At 34.7% G+C, this 20,449-nt stretch overlaps 1 protein-coding gene across 2 annotated transcripts in view; it reads right to left on the minus strand.

Annotated features, from left to right (window-relative positions):
• LOC149807376 (very long chain fatty acid elongase 4-like) overlaps positions 1-20,449 on the minus strand; it is a 144,397-nt gene that overhangs the window by 8,182 nt on the left and 115,766 nt on the right. The window lies entirely within an intron of this gene.

Raw genomic sequence — 20,449 nt, forward strand, 5'->3', positions numbered from 1 at the left:
CTGATAAACTATCTTTACCTCTGAAACTACGAAATAACTTCAGAGACTAAATAACAGCTGTTTACAGACATTTCCAACCTTTAATTTTGACACTGAGTTGAGGAGCAAAGGTTTAGTGGACGAGATTTCTCTAGGCAACTAGATGTTCATGCATCCTTGAGATAATACATCCATTGGATTAAATCAGTGAGAACTTCCTGACATGGTAATTGCAGTTTAAATTACCTTGCTTGTAAGTCTGGTCCAACTGAGAAAACAAAACTAAGAACCTGACCCACCATCACAAAATACACTGGCAGATCAGGGGTTATACTGCTTGTTCTACTGATTACTCCTAAAAAATTACACTAACCCAGATCTGCTGATGCATAATTCGATGGCAGATCTGGTTCTGTAAGTTTGCATTTGGGTCTGACTTATAAGTGAGTGCATATGGTAATCATAAAAATTGGGTGAACCTTGCTTATAAAAAATGTATTCTAAATTGCCAGCAATTCATTGTTAAAAATAAGTAACATATCTACTATGGTGACTCAGCTCACACGTATGACAAATATTTATATAATTTTAGCAACTTTTTGACACTAAGGAACATTTTGATTAATTTTCACAAAATATTTTATCATAAGAAATCTCTGCAATTCTGTGAATTCAACAAGTTACAGTAAGATAATAATACAGTAGTATATAGTCAAAATATTGTTAACTGATAATAATACAGTAGTATATAGTCAAAATATTGTTAACTGATAATAATACAGTAGTATATAGTCAAAATATTGTTAATTGATAATAATATAGTAGTATATAGTCAAAATATTGTTAACTAATAATGTACAGTTTTGTACAAATTGTCTGGTTTACAGAATGTTTGTATTTTTTGCTTGGGTCACATAATTCTTGTGCTACATGTAATTGAAGTGTCATTGAAATATAAATCTTTTAGGTGACAGTAGTTTAGGAGATCAAAATTAGCTTGAAAGAGCAAGTGGCTTCAAACCCTTCCACATACAGTATTTACATACCAGTGGGTCTGATAAATTCCTACAGAAGTTCAACAAAGTTTTGATGAGTCAAAAATATAATTTATTAGTGCATTACTAGAGAATTTTTGGCAGGTAAAATGAAGAATGTAGGAATGGTCACCATCGCTAAATCTAATCCCAAAGCCGATAAATCTCTGTCAAAGGGCAATCAGTCAATCTAACAATTTCTTAGAATAAGTAAGATAACTTACTCAAACCTGTTATGGTGTGGCTTTTACAATTAAACTTGTAGTTTTTAAAAATCAGTTGTAACTGTATGTTATACAAAAAGCTCCAGCATTTTTGTCTTATGCCAAGATCAAAACAAGTTGTACTTAACGCTTGGTTTCATTTTTACTTTGTTGATGCAGCATTATTCATCTACTTCCAAGAAAACTGACACTACATTAAAGTCTATACAAAATATTTCTAAAAAGTTCCTGAACAGCATGCAATATTTCTTTGAATTTAATATGTGCCTAAATAGCATTCAATTCCATTCTGAGTTTTTTGTATAACAGATCTAAGGTATGGTACACTGTGTGCAGCTTCTGCTTATCCAGAATGTTCTAAACTGAAATCAGCCCAAAGACATTCTAATAAAATTATATTTTGAATTCAAACAGACATCTGAAAAAGGAAATAAACAAACATTCTGAATATTTAAAGACTACGGGTATGTTACCTCCGTCTGTTGACAGATTTATATTACAATGTAATCAAAATGTCAACATCTTTATGAAAATGCAAACATTCTATGTATAGTAAGCCTTTTAATCCCTACCGGCTGTAGAGTATGTAATAGGTATATCCAATAAAGTTCTCTATATGTAATTGGTATATCCAATAAAGTTCTCTATATGTAATTTGTATATCCAATAAAGTTTTCTATATGTAATTGGTACATCCAATAAAGTTTTCTATATGTAATTGGTATATCCAATAAAGTTTTCTATATGTAATTGGTATATCCAATAAAGTTTTCTATATGTAATTGGTATATCCAATAAAGTTCTCTATCTTTAGTAAAATTAGTGCTACTGGAAAGCTTGGGATCAGACTTAAAAATTTATATTACCTGATATTTAATACAAGCTATGTTGTGGTCATATAAATTAAAATGTTTAAGACACCCTGGGAATCTTTATGATTATCAATATCCCTCAAGTGCTCTTTTATTCTCACTTGGAATTCCCTTTTAGTCTCACCAACATATATTTTGTGCAAGTGAGTAAATAAATGACATTGCATGTGGTACAGTGTCCTCTTAGTTTTGAGGCTTCTTGAAGGATGGTGTTCCAAGCACTGACAAAATTGGGACAATTTCATATTTTCTATGTGTCATGACCATCCCATGGAGCTCATGGTCTTCTGTGGTCCTTGTATCAAAGACTAGGGTTAAGGTGTTTGACAAAAGGCACCAATATTAGTTGATGGCATCTCCACATACTTGATATTTTCTGATGACATGAATCTTAAGGCCTACTCTCACTGCTGGAAAAATGTGAGAGCCATTGGACATATAATTGGTATGGGATACCATAAATCACAGAAACCTTGTTGATAAGGAGGCTGTAGAAGAAATCAGCATCATGTGCAAAATCTGCACTGCATGCCAGGTGCACATTTCATTGCATAATGTCTCTACTACATCATTTTCTAAATAAAACACCCAGTCTGAGCCAGCCTCAAAGGGAGGACATTTAAAACTACAGTAGACCATCTCTAGAGCCTCAGGATGGTGACAAGGGTGGGCTGGCCTTTGTGTCTGTAAAGAATCTATTATTCGAACATTTGGATACTAAACAGACAGCATAAGATGGGTGACTGCACAAATTATTTTGGTGTTTGACCAGTAGAGCTATTAAAACCACACAAAAAATGTTTCACCTAGCATGAGATTTCTTGCAAATATGAATGTGCTCTGGGATCTCTATTATTTTATCATTATGCTACTAAAGCAAATCTAATACAAGTGCTACTGTGTGCAGTGTCAGACCAGACCATTAAATCTGGATCTGCCCATAGATATGGCAGCCATGGCAACCTCTTCTTATTATACTACCTAAAATCCCATAGCATATCCACTCTTGTGCAGATTACCATCAAGTATGACAATGAATTAATGCAAATACTGCATTAAATCCTGTTTTCCAATTTAATATTTTGGCTAAAATCAAAACTATCAAGTTTTTAAATTTTCAAAAACTATCAGATACATCAGAACATAGCAGTACATTAATGGGTTTACAGTGGTTCCAATAACAGACAAAAAGGAATGGAAAGTTGGTTGGTTTGTAATGGAACTATAACAGAGCAAATAAGAGCTAAGTGCTAAGTGCCTTTCTCAAGAACATACTGAAGGCTTCTAAACCAACAGTGATCTTTCTGTGAAAACAAATTCAAAGGAACCATTTCCCCAATGGATGATATTGTCATGACAGACCCTTTCATAGCTTAAGCAATATTTTGTTCATCCAAATTCCAAAATGCTTAATGCTTTTTCCATGGTTTTTATAAGTATCAATCTTTTTTACAGGTGTCAAAAAGCCCCCAGCTAATTTTCATTCTCATAATGACAGTTTACCATTTTGATTCATCTAAACACAAAGCTTGCTGTCTTCAGTATTAAGAACGTAATGATTAGACAATATTTATATTTTATAACAATTCCTGAACAGCTGTACACTGCTGGTATTGTTGGTATGCTCAAGATAGGAAAAAAAGCAAGAAATGTTTTTTGATGGAATAGAGCCCATGAATTGCCCTCACCCCCATTTTCCAGCCAAATCAGTCTCTTGACATTAATACCCCAAAATAAGTAGATGTTTAGATACAGACAGGTAGATTTTCAAATCAATATACAAAAGCTGAAAATTTTTACATTTTATTTTAATAAATGATGAATTATACATCAATATGCAAATCAAATTTCCGACATTACATCTATTGTGAGTCATGTTTAATTACCAGTTATTTATGATCTTCCGGCATAATACAACAATAATTCTTTTCTAATTATCAAGAAAGGATTGATACATGGCAAATAAATTTATCATAGAATGATGTTTGGACTGGTTCAGAAATGACCTGCTATATTACAAGTACTGTACCGGTATCAAACTCTACCCCTCTCCCCCAAAAAACCCCAACAAACTGAAGATCAATAACCAGAATGAAATACAACAAATGGATTAGTTCTGAAAATTAACATTTTATACAAACAATCTATCTGCAAATATTGTCTTGATTTAATTTAACAGTAAATATTTCTAAATCCTCCGTATAAATGCCTGAAAATTTTACACACTCTCACTGATTAGTTAAAACTTTTTTCATGACAAAACCATTTCTTTATCATTCTTCACTATGATTCTGACTATAATCTACTTACATAAAAAAGTAGTGAATTATTACAAATTATTTATGCTTTCTGATGCCAGATTATTAGAAAGACTGGTTTGTTCCAATTGTTATACTTCTTAATCATGCATGCTGTACATTTGTGACGAGTTTCTGTTCATGTAATGAATTTAAAATCTTAAAGGATAAGGTCCGTGGACCAGCAGAATGAGTTCAGATTACAAACTTTGAAGCCTGAATTCAGGCACAAGAGAAGAATTCAAATGTAATGTCAAGCAATAAAATATTTTGTATCCTAGTTTGATTTGGCTGAAGAGTTCTAGTCAACCTCTGCTAACAATTGCAACAAATTGTCTTTTGCATTTACATTTTTTGTATTTTATATGATCGCATAGTTGGCTCATGGTTCCTAGTGGGGAAAAAACATCATTTTTTTTCATTCTAAGTTTTATCTACTTCCAAATGCATTCAAATCTATTTTCAGATAATGTGCTGGCAGAACAGGGTCTATGTTATTCATTATACTTATGATCTCAAGAGAACAGGGTATACTCTGTGCTGTTGATGCATTATGCAAAGGCAGGCAATAAAATGCTGATGCCTCATGTAAAAGCAGACCCTGAGATGTTGATGCATGGCCTGCAATGTTAACACATTTTGCAAAGACAGACCACGAGATGTTGATGCATTATGCAAAGACAGACCCTGAGATGCTTATGCATTATGCAAAGACAGACCCTGACATGTTGATGCATTATGCAAAGACAGACCATGAGATGTTGATGCATTATGCAAAGACAGACCCTGAGATGCTCATGCCTTATGCAAAGACAGACCCTGAAATGTTGATGCATTATGCAAAGACCCTGAGATGTTGATACATTATGCAAAGGTAGACCCTGAGATACTGATGCATTATGCAAAGCAGACCTGAGATGTTTATGCATTATGCAAATACAGACTGAGATTTTGATGTATTATGCAAAGACAGACCCTGCGATGTTGATGCATTATGCAAAGACAGACCCTAAGATGTTGATGCATTATGCAAAGTAGACCTTGAGATGCTTATGCATTATGCAAAGACAGACCCTGAGATGTTGATGCATTATGCAAAGACCCTGAGATGTTGATGCATTATGCAAAGTTAGACCTGAGATGCTTATGCATTATGCAAAGACAGACTGAAATTTTGATGTATTATGCAAAGACAGACCCTGAGATGCTTATGCATTATGCAAAGACAGACCCTGAGATGTTGATGCATTATGCAAAGACCCTGAGATGCTGATGCATTATGCAAAGGTAGACCCTGAGATACTGATGCATTATGCAAAGCAGACATGAGATGATTATGCATTATGCAAAGACAGACTCTGAGATTTTGATGTATTATGCAAAGACAGACCCTGAGATGCTTATGCATTATGCAAAGGCAGACCCACAGATGATGATGCATTATGCAAAGGCACATCCCTGAAATGCTGATGCATTATGCAAAGCAGACCTGAGATGCTTATGCTTTATGCAAAGACAGACTGAGATTTTGATGTATTATGCAAAGACAGACCCTGAGATGTTGATGCATTATGCAAAGACAGACCTGAGATGCTTATGCATTATGCAAAGACAGACCCTGAGATGTTGATGCATTATGCAAAGACCCTGAGATGTTGATGCATTATGCAAAGGTAGACCCTGAGATACTGATGCATTATGCAAAGCAGACCTGAGATGCTTATGCATTATGCAAAGACCCTGAGATACTATGCATTATGCAAAGACAGACCCTGAGATGTTGGTGCATTATGCAAAGACAGACCCTGAGATGCTTATGTATTATGCAAAGACCCTGAGATGCTTATGCATTATGCAAAGGCAGACCCTGAGATACTGATGCAAAGCAGACCTGAGATGTTTATGCATTATGCAAAGACAGACCCTGAGATGTTGATGCATTATGCAAAGACAGACCCTGAGATGCTTATTCATTATGCAAAGGCAGACCCAGAGATGATGATGCATTATGCAAAGGCACATCCCTGAAAGGTTGATGCATTATGCAAAGCAGACCTGAGATGCTTATGCATTATGCAAAGACCCTGAGATGTTGATGCATTATGCAAAGACAGACCCTGAGATGCTTATGCATTATGCAGAGACCCTGAGATGCTTATGCATTATGCAAAGGAAGACCCTGAGATACTGATGCATTATGCAAAACAGACCTGAGATGTTTATGCATTATGCAAAGACAGACCCTGAGATGTTGATGCATTATGCAAAGACCCTGAGATGCTTATGCATTATGCAAAGATAGACTAAGATTTTGATGTATTATGCAAAGACAGACCCTGAGATGTTGATGCATTATGCAAAGACCCTGAGATGCTTATGCATTATGCAAAGGTAGACCCTGAGAATCTGATGCATTATGCAAAGCAGACCTGAGATGTTTATGCATTATGCAAAGACAGACTGAGATTTTGATGTATTATGCAAAGACAGACCCTGAGATGCTTATGCATTATGCAAAGGCAGACCCAGAGATGATGATGCATTATGCAAAGGCACATCCCTGAAATGCTGATGCATTATGCAAAACAGACCTGAGATGTTTATGCATTATGCAAAGACAGACTGAGATTTTGATGTATTATGCAAAGACAGACCCTGAGATGCTTATGCATTATGCAAAGGCAGACCCAGAGATGATGCATTATGCAAAGGCACATCCCTGAAATGTTGACGCACTATGCAAAGCAGACCTGAGAAGTTTATGCATTATGCAAAGACAGACCCTGCAAAGGCAGATTCTGCAATGCCCATACATTATGTAAATGCAGACCCTGTGATGTTGATGCATGGTCTGAGATCTTAATCTATCATGCAAAGAAAGACCCTGAAATATTTATGCATTATGCAGCAGACCCTGATATGTTTATGAATTATGCAAAGGCAGGCCCTAAAATGTTGATGTATTATGCTAAGGCAGACCCTGAGATATTTATGCATTGTGCAAAGGCAGACCCAGAGATGTTTATGCATTATGCAAAGGCAGACCCAGAGATGTTGATGTATTATGCTAAGGCAGGCCCTAAGATGTTGACATTTTATGCTAAGGCAGACCCTGAGGTGTTTATGCATTATGCAAAGGCAGACCCAGAAATGTTCATGGCAGAATAGCATATACTTAGTGTTGAGTGGAAATTAATTGCTCATTTGTATTGAAATCAATTAGGTCTGTTGATTCTTTAATGGCTACAAATCAAACTTTATAACACTGTTATAATAAATATGCAAAATGTTATGCAGTTTTTTAATTAACATCCCTTTACATGTCCCACATAGCTTGCCATCCATCAATTCAGCCCTTGTGATGTCATTTGGGCCAACCTTTCAAGCCCTATTTCCAAATCCGTAGTACACAAGCTTGGTACACTCAACAGTCCTATTTTTTAATGACAGACATGCATCAAAATTCTAATAAGTTTCTAAATTTCCATGAAATACATACAAATGGGCTCAGTACTTCTGCAGTATTCCATACACTCCAATAAAATAAAAAATAACCATTAGGCAATTCATTTATCTGAAGCCAGCAGACAAGAAATGTAATTTCTCCAAATTGCCATGCTTAGTTAGGGATCAAATTCTTTGCCAGTCATTTCAAAAAAGCAAATAACATGCCATTATGTACAACTCATATGCTCACTGGACATGTTTTATGTGAAAATTACAGCATTGTTAAACCATACTTTGTACCTGGGCTTAAAAGAAGAGATTAACAGATTCACAATGAATTGAGGTGCATTCACATTCAATCTCCAGTCAGGATCTGCAACAATAGTTATGAATGTTTAATGTGCACTCAGCTGCAACCATCATAGATCTGGTCTGGCAATCATACAACTCTTGAGTCTGAGCTCTTGATTTTGCTTCGTCCAATCACAAATGACAGTGATAATGAAAACTTTATTCTGACTGGCTTATAATAAAAACTCAAGCTCCGAATTCTGTGATCTCAAGGCTTCAAGGTCATGAAATGAGTCGGCATGAAAACTGAACTTTTTCTCTGGTTGCAAAATTTAGAAAGAATATATTTTGAGCCTCTAATTATCATCTAAATCTGGCACACATATATAGATACAATTAGAAAACTTTTTTATCTTTCCATGTTAATTATTAATTATTTATTAAAGATTAAAATTTCACAAATATAAGCACATTTAAAATTTTTGTGCTTAGAATGTTTCATGACTACAAGTCAGATCAGCTAGCACATTAGGCAATGACCAATCTGGGTCAACACTTTTCACTCAGTCATTAGCCAAGACCCTGCACATTACAAAATCACAGAGCCAAGTCTATATATTTTGTAGTTTAGTTCATTCTGTACATGGATTAGTATTTCAATTCCATTCCTAAAACCTCATAAAAGCATGGCAATAATCTGTGTGCACCAGCATGGGCAGTAATTACAAGAAAGAAGACTTCTTTTTCACATAACAATAAGAATATCTGAATCTAGTCCATAATTCTTACATGCTGCTAATGTAAGCCAGTTTGACATGCAATATTTAGCTGTGTTCTCATGTCACCATTAAATTTTTTGTTTCTTTTCTTTTTTTTTAATTTAAAGGAATTTTTATACAGAAAGAATTATTTTTTTTGTACATGTAATTAATGAACATTCCATCCTTTTAGTCAATGATATGTCAGAAACATGTTTACACAGTTGGTCCCCTTCAGGATACCTCTTTTAAGACAGGTCATTCAATGATGACAGCCAATTTCCTTGTCAATAAAATTAATATTTTTTCCCCATTCTGCCTTAAGAGGTCACCACACCCCACAAAAAAATTGATTTAAAAAATAAAACATTTTCAATCCCTTTGAGAAGCCACCACCATAGTACCACATTTCAATTTTACAAGGAGTGGCCTCATATAATAATTACCACTACATACAGATACATAGTACACATTTCAATTTTACATGGAGTGGCCTCATAGAATAATTACCACTACATACAGATACATAGTACACATCTCAATTTTACATGGAGTGGCCTCATAGAATAATTACCACTACATACAGATACATAGTACCACATCTACATTTTACAAGGAGTGGCCTCATAGAATAATTACCACTACATACAGATACATAGTACCACATCTACATTTTACAAGGACTGGCCTCATAGAATAATTACCACTACATACAGATACATAGTACCACATCTACATTTTACAAGGACTGGCCTCATAGAATAATTACCACTACATACAGATACATAGTACCACATCTCAATTTTACATGGAGTGGCCTCATAGAAGAAGCACCAACATATATGATTTGCCAAGTCTATACAACTCCACCTGAATGTCAGAATTCAAATTCTCAGGTTTAACTTTGGGATTCAAAATTTTCCCTTGCACTTTGAGATGTTTATGAGATTTACAAACCATGTATCCTCCCTCAATTAAATTACAGAAGTTGTAACTGCAATATATATCTAAACAACTTCTGTTTAGATTTTGGTTTTAATACTGAATCTATGAAGCATTCTATGTGTGTTTGTGTGATTTGAATTTTTAACATAGCTTTAACAATTTTTCAATCATATTGCCATGATGTCTGCAGTGTGGCAGTTTATAGTGATGTCTAGCAATGGGACATCATGCCACAGACATAACGCATGATGTCCCATGCAGTCACATTATCTTGACACCAGGTCAACCAGTACCAACACTGTAACCTCTTAATGCTGAGCACCAAGTGAGGCAGCTGTTAGGACATGTACCCTTTTTATAAGTCTTTGGTATGACTCGGCTGGACAGACACTCTAATCACTTAGCCATCAAAGCGGTCTGTGAAGCAGTCTTTAACTGACTCCACATTAGATAAACCTTGCAGATGCTAATCAACACATATACATGTATAGAAATATATAAGTTAAGTCTTTTGGCAAAACTGAAAAATTGAATCTCTTCCGAGGTAATGAGAAATGACTGTGCAAAAAAATTGAAAAACTGTAATTCAGTCAGACTTAAAGACAAACAAGTGAATGTTCAATTATGCCATATCTGAATCCATTAACAAGTTTAGAGGTACCAGTACAACTCAGATGGCTAAGTTATTAGAGTGTCTGACCATCTGAGTCATACCAAAGACTTATAAAAAGGGTACATGTACCATTAAACTCCAATGGGTGGTTTTGCAGGGTACAAACAATCATAATGGCTTGCTTCATAAATTTTGCAACAGTGTATCATAAGGGTTGGAGATGCATAATAGAATACAAAAGCTACACATACATCAAAGCTTTCAATCAATAAGTATTTACCAACATGTATCAACATATTAATACTATGTATTAAATATTTTGAAATTCCAATTATATCCATGAAAATGAGACAAAAACAAAAAGCTTATATATACAAAAGGGAGGGTGGAGGGTGAATGGGTGAAAAACAATCCAAATAGCTATATATTTTCAGAGAAAAATCAATGATTTTCTTTATTGTATGTGAATGTGGATGAAAGTGGACTTAATCAAAGTAACTTAAAAAGCATTTTTTAAAATTCAGCTGATAACTGATAAGGAAGATGTAAAGCCAAATGTAAAGATTTGAAGACCACTGGTAACATTAGTAACCAATAAGATATTTGTTACACAAATTATCCCTCAAAATGAAATTGTATTCTGTCATTCTGTCCCAACATTTCTAAACTGATTGCCTTAATTCTGCAGTAAATATTTCCAAAGTATGATTATACACGTCTTTTCTACTGAATTCCCATTTTCAAATCATGACTGTAGAGATGTCTTTTCCACTGAATCCCCATTTCAAAAGTATAACTGTACACGCCTTTTCCACCAAATTCCCATTTTTAAAGCAAGCTTTATTCTAACTAAAGACTTACTATCCAAACAAGCTCAGAATTTTAATTCTAATTAGCTTTATTTCCAATCATCGGATGCAACACATTCCAATTTTACTTGGTGATTCCACTTTGATTTTTGTCTCAAATGAGGGTAATGAGCAACTGACCTTTTGGTGAAGTAAGATTTATTAAATCAGATATTGTCATTCTGTCAGTATATTACTGAATTGATTTCATTTATATGTAAATTTGTCCACAGTTACTCTGTATGCACATTCAATGCAAGTTGTATTCGATTCCATCATCAATGAATTTTAAATGAGTCTTGTTTTTAGCAAGAAATTTTTAATTTCTTTTTATTGGATACCCCTAAAATGTAAATGCATCTTAATGAATCCACTCACTTAAATTTATAGGCAACTGATCTTTTCATGAGACTAGATTTCAAATTTAATGAAGCCTGTTCCAAAACTTAATAAATACTCAATTCTTTGCTGTTGTGTTAGCACGTCTTAAGATCATGTTATTCACCAAATTAAGAGCTCACCTAATGTGGTTGTATACTTTAAAATAACTGCTTTCATGAGTGAATGGAATGAATGGATAGACAAGAGAAACTCTGCTTTTCAAAGAAAAGCTCAACAGCTGCTAGCTTCCTCTTTTACATCATATTAGATTGTCTCCCATAAACGTATTATCTTTGAAAATCAAATTTTGTTTTCCCACTCTATCACAACATTACTGAAATAACCTAATTTGGCATAAAATACATGATTTTTTTCCAATCCTTACTAGATGTACATTTATAGCAAGTTGTATCACTTTCCATCAGGGGTAATTTATTTTTAAGACGGATTCTAAGAAAAAATCCAATGATCTAAATCTTAATCAACATCAATACTTCCCTGAAGATTCACTCCATTCAATTTCTGTTCAGGCAAAATTATTAATGTTGTGGAATTTTATGAAACCTAATATCAAGTTTTCTGATAGTTGTAACTTGTATAAGCATGCCTTAAGTTGTTAACCATAACAAACCTGAATATAGTCCAACCTAGTTAGAGCTGCTTCATGATTTGAAAATATTTCCTTGGCACATGAGCAAAATATGAATTCAATTTAAGGAAGAAATTGTGGCAATAATGAAAGAGAATAAAATTTAATAAATTTAACTGTTAACCTCAGTACGTTCTGATAAATCAGAACATTTCTAATTGGTTGTGAGAGACATGAGGCATATTCATTAACTTCAAAGCATTTAATAAAAAAGAAGTGCTTTTGAAACACAAACACACACATACACCTAAAGAGAATCAAGGAATCTCTTCAACTTTAAGAAATTTGTATCAACTTTACACATAGCATTATCAAGGCATTTTTCATAAGCTGAGATCCAAATATAAGAGGATAAGAAACCTTATTTAAATAAGTTCTGTCCACCATATGGTTTGTGTAAATTCAATCTTTTCAATTAGATAAAAAAAGGATAAAGTTACTGAAAAATCTCAAACTGAGGAAGAATATATATTTATATTACTGAAACCAAGAATTAATCTTATCTCAGACAATTAATCCAACTGGTAATAAATAGAATTTAAAGACAACGTCTGAGTTTCTTCCACAAACAAACTGAGAAAATTAAATTTCATCATTTTTTTCTGTCCTAAATTGAACTAATTTAATTTAGCAGTTTTATATGTAATTATTTTTTTTGGATGCTATACTGACAGAAAAAGTTGCCATTGCGAAAAACTCAGACTGCACCCTAAAAATAATAAAAAGCATTGACCAAACTGTATCCTTCAAGGTTGCATCTTGGCATTTGAATTCCATAGATGCTAAATATCATCATCAACAGTGATTTTGGATTTATTATTTTTTAAACAGTTTCACTGGATGGCACCACTGATATAAAGAGCTATGCAGGATAGATTGACCCAACATAAATCAAAGCAAAGAACATCTAACTTCAATTCATCAGCATTGGAGCAATTTTTACTTAATTTCTTTTTTTTTCAGACTGAACTACGTTTTATGTACCTGTTGAATCAACCAGAATAAAACTCCACAAACAAGCTTTGGAACAGCAAACACACTGGTGGCAAGTGGCATGCCTCACAGAACAATTGCTGGGATGATGTGGCATTGTGCTACTTGCATATTGGATACACCCAACCTGTGCATACCTTTTGAAGGGTAAACCTTGACTTGACTTGATTGCATACCGTTAGAAGGGTAAACCTTGACTTGAGTGCATACCTTTTGAAGGATAAACCTTGACTTTAGTGCATACCTTTAGAAGGGTAAATCTTGACTTGAGTGCATACCTTTAGAAGGGTTAACCCTGACTTGAGTGCATACCTTTTTAAGGGTAAACCTTGACTTGAGTGCATACCTTTTGAAGGATAAACCTTGACTTGAGTGCATACCTTTGGAAGGGTAAACCTTAACTTGAGTGCATACCTTTGGAAGGGTAAACCTTGACTTGAGTACATACATTTAGAAGGGTAAACCTTGACTTGAGTGCATACCTTTAAAAGGGTAAACCTTGACTTGAGTGCATACCTTTTGAAGGGTAAACCATGACTTGATTGCTTACCTTTAGAAGGGTAAACCTTGACTTGAGTGCATACCTTTACAGTGGAACACATTCTTGTGGAGTACAGATTTGCCTCCCCCCATAAGACATAAATTTCCAAATGAACTCAACTAAGAAGTATTTTAAAGATGTACCCACCAAATACAATCATTTACTTTTTTGTTACAAAATAGTTTTTATACATACATATATACATCTGTTCATGTGTGTTTGAGTCTTGGACTTAGCCAATGTGGCTATGTGAGAAAAGCTTCTGATAGGTCGGTGGATCTAACCTGGATATAACCTATCTTGCGCTGAGAAATGGTGTTAACCCCCCACCAAATATACTCAAAACTGAAATATATATTGTCTTGCTTATACAATTCCCAACTACAATGCCATTTTAATCAGGTACTCTTGCTGGGTGAATACAGAGTATCATGGCTAATTTGTAATTTTTACATATGCTCAATGATCAGTGAAAAATTCTTTGTTGCCGAACAAATTAAAAATAAAGCTATTCCAAAACTCAATTTGAGGAAGAGTATTAAAATGTTAATTAAAACTGGGGGTTTTCATCTAGGCACATGAAAATGGTTTAGATAGTCAAGAGTTTGAATAATCATTTTATGTATTTGTATATACCATCCATACTCACTTATAAGTCAAGTCAAACTGCAAACAACAAAGATGCTGCTCTGCCGTAGCATAATGTACCTGCAAACCAGGGTAGGTGCTGTTTGTTCTACCGATTACTCCTAACTGCACAGACATAGGTCTGCCATTACATTATGCATTAGCAGATCTGGGTCTGTGCAATTGGTAGTTTGACTTATCTTATATGCAAGTACATATGGTATAGCAATGGCTGGGGTCATTATGTTGATCCATATGAACAAAAATTCTCAATAATTAAGACTCCTGTAATTTTATGAATCTCAAAGCATAATGGAAAAAGTCAGTTGGAAATAAGGTTAAAGTGATCTTTTGCTCTTAAGGATGTTTAAAGTCAACACATAGTTGGAATCATTATATTTTGGCAACATTGATATCATGTCACTTGTTACTGAAATATTTGTCTTGTTTGTTGCTTTACATAACAGCAACACAAATAAGTTATTTAATGCCCAGGCAATTGGAGTAAAGTGCCTTACCCATGAACACTCAACAATAGCTGATCCAGGCTGGTCCAGCAGTAGCATTTGAACCTGCACCCTTTTGGTCACAAGTCAGAATGCTGACCACTGAGCCACCATGGCTCCCTTGTTACCCAAAGATAATGCAGCACTATGAATTCTATGAAAGATTAGACAAAATGATGAGGTTTTGACTTGTGCTTTTTATTAAATCATTCTATGCATATTTGATAAAGAATAAGGCAAGAAATAACTTGGTTTCACCTTACAATGATTTGATCATTTTCGTAGTATATGCATACAACATTACCTAGGGTGAACAATGGTTTTTAAAGGTAAGCAACTGAACTAATGTGTACCTCGTTTGTAGATAAGATTGCAGCGAGATTCACTAGAAGCATGTAAGCATGGGTATTTTACCCCGACTAATACTCACTCTCCTGTGGATTTAGGGCAAAATCCATTTTTAATTGACACACTGGTCTATGGATCTTGTCAATGAGTGAACATTCTCCATTTGTGTTCTCCAGCCATAGGGGTAAGTGTTACATTTGTATTTTATGTTATATGTGAAGTGTATTCAGTTTTTAATGTCGTATTGTGAAATGATGACTTTATTACTAAGCAGATTTGAAACATTGTGAACTTTTGAATTACAAGTTGCTATTAAAGGAGACCAGAAATCAAAATTTTCCTTCTACGTATGTAATTCTCTACAGATTTTAATTCGACTGACATGTTTATAAATTAAATATCGTAAGCGGGTAGTGATTTTATTGCATGGAAGATACCACGATTCCGTAAATTGCCGAGTTTTTCCAAGTTTTAATGAGACGACAGATCACGTGGTACCGTGACGCAATACTAGCCAGTCCTCGAATACAAACATAAACATTGGCGAGCGAGGCAGACGGAAGGACACCACATTTGGGTTGCACATTCAAAACTTGAATCTGCAGTCTGATATGATAGCTTATGTACTGTACTGGTCAGTGTTAAAAGAATTCTTTTAGGCACAGGCCCCGGGCTGGTGACTTAAATAAACTCAAGCCCTGACTGAAATTCCACAAGCCCGGACAGTTCATACCTGTCAACTCTCAAGCCGGGAGAAAATCCTTGTGATTTTGGGGGTATTTCCTCATCTACATCCCGATCTCGTAATATCTCTAAATTTTTCGCAGCGAAGTCCCGATAATTACATTATGTCTGTCAATTTTCATTTGTCAGAAGAAGAAAAAACCAACCCCAAACCGTTTATAAATAGATATAACCTATGCAATCCACAGTCTAATCTGCCACACTGCAGACATCGTAGTGATATGACTGAAAAATTGTTAAAGCTACGTTAAAAATTCAAATCACACGCACGCACGTCTAAATCCGGCACTGGAGGAAATAATTAATATCACAAAACAGTTTTTTTTTTCTTTTTTTCTTCTTCAGTAAATAGAACGTGAAAATTAAACATTATTCAAGTAAATTTCAGATGTTTTTAAACAACTACAACGGTGCTTTAGTATAACAAAATTAAAAGAATACAATTGTCACCAATTAGCTTAAATGAATGATCACTGTGAAATTTTCTCTGCAAACAAAATCGCATCTCCATTTCCGCCAAAGAAACTTGGCCAGTTAACACCTAACATTCCTCGACCGTATATGTAAAGTTTAATTACCATAATTAAATTAAAAGGAATAAAACAAAATATACCATGCAGTATATGTGGCCCTAAAGAACTAATTCTGAATAAACATTTTGTTCAGCAAACAGTGTTACAGTCCATGGCATCGTAAGTAACAACAAAATAGGCATCGTTTATTTTGGCAATCAATTGCTGGTGCTTACACACACACACACACTGTCGAACAGGGTTTCTTTGAAGTATGTCCGAAGGGCAGTCCTTTTCACAAGCTCAATGCAAGGATGGAGTATGTTCATTAGTCACATCGGCTTTATTGTTTGCGTACATAAATCAAAACTTTAGCTATTTTGCAATTTAGCCAGAGCTGACCAGAATATGCAAAATAGGCTTGTCCTGGGGGAATAATAAGGCGTATCACATGGAGAAAAGGTACGTCCCATGGGCGCTCGCACATTGGGGCAAGGGGTTGGGTCAATAGTCCCCCCCCCCAGCCAGTTTCTATTGTCAGCCATTTAATGTGAAACTTTGACCTCTTTTCTTTTAATCGCTGTTATTTAAACTGCCCAAGGAATAGTTTTATATCAGTTCCAATCATTACAAATTACCGTTTATACATACTACATGTATACAATGATTTTTTTTAAATTTGTAATTTTTATAAGATTACTGAAAATTGTGTTTTCTCGAAACACGACAGGTTTTGAATATTATTTTTGGCAAAGCCTCCATTTAATTAAAAACAAATCTAAATTTCACCTTGAACAGTAGTGATTTGATTTAGATTGTGCCGTGTTAAGGCATGTATGTCAACATCTTGAAAATACATTTACTAATTTCACCAGCCCGATCAAAGTTTCCTCAGGCAAACAATTTTTGTTTCGACAAGCCTGACGGGCACCTCATTTTGAATACAGGATGGGCCGGAACTAAAACCAGAGGGGCCCAGGGTGTCGGGCTATCCGATTTAATTTTAGCACTGCTGGTGTAGATAAAAGATCTGTGAATGCATTTCGTGGTCACTTACTCGGCCTTCTGCCTATTTTCGTAACTCGCACGTTCAAAACTTTTCCCAGGATTTAAAATATTCAACGTTATGTCTGGAACAGCGCCAACTTTTTGTCTAGGCCTAGCATTTGCGTATCCTTGAGCTGCCATTTTTTCAGAATCCCTCTCGTAACAGTTCTTTGAGAAATGTAACGAGCACATAGGGCTGTATGGTGTTGCTTTGAAATCGACACGTTTGTAATAATGTATCCATTCTTTCATTATGCCTTTATCTTTCGGAAAAGAAAAAAAAAATGTTGTCCACTGGCTTTTCTTAATGTTTTATTACACCCGTAAGCAACGCAAAACGGTATTGTCTTTTACTCTGGCAACTCTCACTTGGGCTGCTGGAGTCGCTACTATGACGTCACATCCCGAAAGTAACCGAATAGGCGCGGAAATTTTGCATACGAGGTCACGGAAATTCAGCTCCTAGAAGATAGGCCAATATTTTAATATTGGCATTTCGGTCTCAGATGATACTTCAGAATAAGGTTTACTGCTATAGTACCTTTATTATTATTCAATATTTCCATTGGTTTCTGGTCTCCTTTAAAGTTTAATTTAGTAGCACATATCTATAGATATTAATTCTGAACCTATTATTATGACCAGTTTGGTTTTATTGTAGCTGTTTAGGGCCGTCTAGGGCTGTCTGAAACTGTTTAGTCTGTATGTATGTCTATATGTATGTCTGTGTGCATGGTGGATCCATGAAGGGAGGGTGTAGCCAAAACAAGTGGGCCAACCCAATCTAGGAGAACTGTGTGCTGTCGGTGCGTATGTGTGTGTGGGTATCTCAGGCTATCTGTCTGGCAGTCTGTGTGTCGATATGGAAGATGATATAACCATCAAGGCCATACGAAGACGAAACCGCTAGTTTGTAAATTTGTGCGCATGGTGGATCCATGAAGGGTGTGTACAGCCAGTACAAGTGAGGGCCAACCCAAGAATTCGGGAGAGCTGTGTGGTTTGTCAGTGGACACATTTTGCAAGTTTTACAAATATATATAAATCATACAGCTGTACAAATGACTGAGTCATGTTTGTTTGAATTGGTTGTTTCAATTGAGTACAACTGAGTTATTTTGAATACATAAGATTATTTGAATCTTTATTTTGATTACATGGGATTATGTGAATCTCACTTTTAATTTCCAGGAGATTATTTGAATCTCACTTTCATTTGAATCATTTTTTGTTTTTCTTTTTGTGAATGTTTTGGATAGAGGATTTCAATGAGACGTATGCTTGGATCGTGAAAGAATCACTGTATTTGTTATATATATATATATATATATATATATATATATATATATATATATATATATATATATATATATATATATATAATTATTTTTATTAATTCAATATATATATATATTATTTTTATTAATTCATTTTATATAAATTATCATCATTCCTCACATAGTGTTGTGTTGTCATTCGATCCAGGCATCCATTCAGGTCTATTCTGTTACACCCTTAAGCTTTTTTCCCCATACTTTTCTATGTCCCTTATATGGGGACAGATATGCAATAAAATGTATACAAACATATATATTTATATGTAATCTTTTATTGCTTGGATCCTTAGCTACATTAAATTATCAATTTTTCAAACAGATTCCAAAATTTCACAAGCAATCTTCCATTTTGACAGGACACTGATAGAACATCCTCACTGACATCTCTGTTCTTTATGAACTTGAGGAGTGGGATAGATGGTATGAATTAATATTTTGGCATGGACCATTTTATCCTATGGATGGCAGGGGAAGAATGGTTGGGGAAAGCTGTTTTGTTTTAAATATTTCTTCTCTGTTGCTCCTTTATCACAAAAGAAACAAATTTTTCAAACATCTGCTCATATGTTCTCCGCTATTTTATGAAAAATGTCTGTCTTTAATACAGAGGATAAAAATATTTTCAGCTCAAAAGAAATAATCCCAATCATTCCCTATCTCCTCCACAATTAAATGGCTGGAGCCTACAAACATCTTAAGGACACACAGTACTAACTGTATGGAAAATTGGGTGAACATAAAATAGAGTATATATGGGTTTGGCTGGCCAGGATTGGTTAATAATGTAAGTTATGTTTTAGGAAAAAGAATCTTTTGAGAGCTTATCCTAGTTTTTTTTAAGTGAAAAAAAAGTGACATTGTTTTAATGGTGGAATTTCAGTCCTTTAACAGTCTTGAGTTTGGAACACTTATGACTAAAATTAGCACCTGACTCTTTGGTACAGAATTAAAAGCACATGTTTCAAACACATGCAGGTCCAGAAAATGCCATGGCTCATATTCTATTCTCTGCACAGAAGCTGATATTCAGGTTTCATCTATACTGATAAACACAGGTTAGATCATGAGCACTCAGGAATTCTGAGTTACTGCATTTTTTAATATCATGGTGTTTGCATATGTTTATTATGGGAACTGAATTAGTACCGTGAGTCCTTAAACTCTCCCATTGTTTTTAATTAAGTGGCAGTTACCTCAAAAAAAATTGATCAAAAAGAACTTTCATTTAGACTTATCTCCCCTGCAAACAAATGGTGTCTCCCAACATTTAATTACATAGGAAAGAGATGTATAAATTTAAGTATCAGATATCCTTCAATGAAAAGATCCAATCAACCAACTTTATATATTAAAGTGGTATTGCTGTCATCACAAAGAACTCCATGATCAAACGTCTTAACCATACCACAACATCGGACTACATTAATCATTACCTAAATGCAAACAGAAGCGGAAA

This window comes from Sinohyriopsis cumingii, chromosome 1, assembly GCF_028554795.1.
Source record: "Sinohyriopsis cumingii isolate HCF-2022 chromosome 1, ASM2855479v2, whole genome shotgun sequence".
Taxonomy (NCBI): Eukaryota; Metazoa; Mollusca; class Bivalvia; order Unionida; family Unionidae; genus Sinohyriopsis; species Sinohyriopsis cumingii.